Source organism: Anoplopoma fimbria, unplaced genomic scaffold (assembly GCF_027596085.1).
Source record: "Anoplopoma fimbria isolate UVic2021 breed Golden Eagle Sablefish unplaced genomic scaffold, Afim_UVic_2022 Un_contig_9214_pilon_pilon, whole genome shotgun sequence".
Taxonomy (NCBI): domain Eukaryota; kingdom Metazoa; phylum Chordata; class Actinopteri; order Perciformes; family Anoplopomatidae; genus Anoplopoma; species Anoplopoma fimbria.
In genome coordinates this window covers 20001-21710 of record NW_026553853.1, presented here as the reverse complement: position 1 = coordinate 21710, position 1710 = coordinate 20001, and the positions used below count along the sequence as shown (strand labels likewise).

At 45.6% G+C, this 1710-nt stretch overlaps 1 protein-coding gene across 1 annotated transcript in view; it reads left to right on the top strand.

Annotated features, from left to right (window-relative positions):
* Positions 1-932: 932 nt before the first annotated feature.
* LOC129116872 (CST complex subunit CTC1-like) overlaps positions 933-1710 on the top strand; it is an 8025-nt gene continuing 7247 nt past the window's right edge. Inside the window, exon 1 of the mRNA XM_054627548.1 lies at positions 933-1028. The gene's annotated coding sequence lies outside the window, so the exon portion shown is untranslated. The remainder of the gene's footprint in view (positions 1029-1710) is intronic.

Sequence of the window (1710 nt, the reverse complement as noted above, 5' to 3'; positions counted from 1 at the left end):
TTGAGGCGATTGGTCGGTGTGTGTCCGTCCATCAGGATCCCAGTGTTTTGATTGGCTGTGGTGTTTCTGGGCGGAGGGGGTGGAGCTCCACGCTGACTCCACCCTTCAGGTCCGACCTGATTGGAGGATCCACACTCTGACACACCCACTGCTGCTTCACACCTGCCCACAGGTAAACACCCTGACCCAGACCCCCCCCGATCCCCAGACCCCCCGAACCCCCAGACCAAAACCCAGACCCTGACCCAGACTCTGACCCAGACTCCCTGACCCCGATCCAGACCCAGACCAAAACCCAGACCCCGACCCAGACCAAAACCCAGACCCTGACCCAGACCCAGACCCAGACTCTGACCCTGACCCAGACCAAAACCCAGACCAAAAAACCCAGACCCAGACTCTGACCCAGACTCTGACCCAGACCCAGACCCTGACCAAAACCCAGACCCCGATCCAGACTCTGACCCTTCTCTCTCTCTGTGTCGTCAGGCTCTCTCGCCCACAGTCCTGTCCGTCTCTGATGTCTTGGACTGCAGGTAATCATTGATCTCTGATTGATTGGATCAATATCTACATGACATTCTGACCTTTTGGTTTAATGTGTGCTGCAGTCGCCATGGAAACAAAAACTCTCTATTCAGACTCCATGCTGTTCTACTGAAGGTGTCTCTCACGTGTGTGTGTGTGTGTGTGTGTGTGTGTGTGTGTGTGTGTGTGTGTGTGTGTGTGTGTGTGTGTGTGTGTGTGTGTGTGTGTGTGTGTGTGTGTGTGTGTGTGTGTGTGTGTGTGTGTGTGTGTGAGCAGGTCAGAGTTGGTGTGTTTTCAGGCTCAGGTGTGTGACAGGATCAGTCTCAACAACAGGACCAGTGACTCTGTTGCAGGTGTGTGTGCTGGTGTGCGACTCACAGTGTGTGACCAGATTGGGAGGACTGTTCAGGTGTACCTGGACTTGAGCCACACCCCTACCCACCTGGCCTGTTGCCTGGCAACACGCTGCTTCTGTCTGCTTTCCAGCGGAGAGTGTCCAGGTAACAGTCTAAATGTTGTTATTAGAGTTATATTAGTGCTGAAGCATTAACTCAGTGACTTAGTGAATTACTTAATTACATTACGTTACAGTCATTTAGCTTTTATCCAAAAAAAATCAGGTAGTACTTCTTTATCAAGTAGTACTTCTTTATCAGGTAGTACTTCTTTATCAGGTAGTACTTCTTTATCAGTAGTACTTCTTTATCAGGTAGTACTTCTTTATCAGGTAGTACTTCTTTATCAGGTAGTACTTCTTTATCAGTAGTACTTCTTTATCAGTAGTACTTCTTTATCAGGTAGTACTTCTTTATCAGGTAGTACTTCTTTATCAGGTAGTACTTCTTTATCAGTAGTACTTCTTTATCAGTAGTACTTCTTTATCAGGTAGTACTTCTTTATCAGGTAGTACTTCTTTATCAGGTAGTACTTCTTTATCAGTAGTACTTCTTTATCAGGTAGTACTTCTTTATCAGTAGTACTTCTTTATCAGTAGTACTTCTTTATCAGGTAGTACTTCTTTATCAGGTAGTACTTCTTTATCAGGTAGTACTTCTTTATCAGGGTAGTACTTCTTTATCAGGTAGTACTTCTTTATCAGTAGTACTTCTTTATCAGTAGTACTTCTTTATCAGGTAGTACTTCTTTATCAGTAGTACTTCTTTATCAGGTAGTACTTCTTTA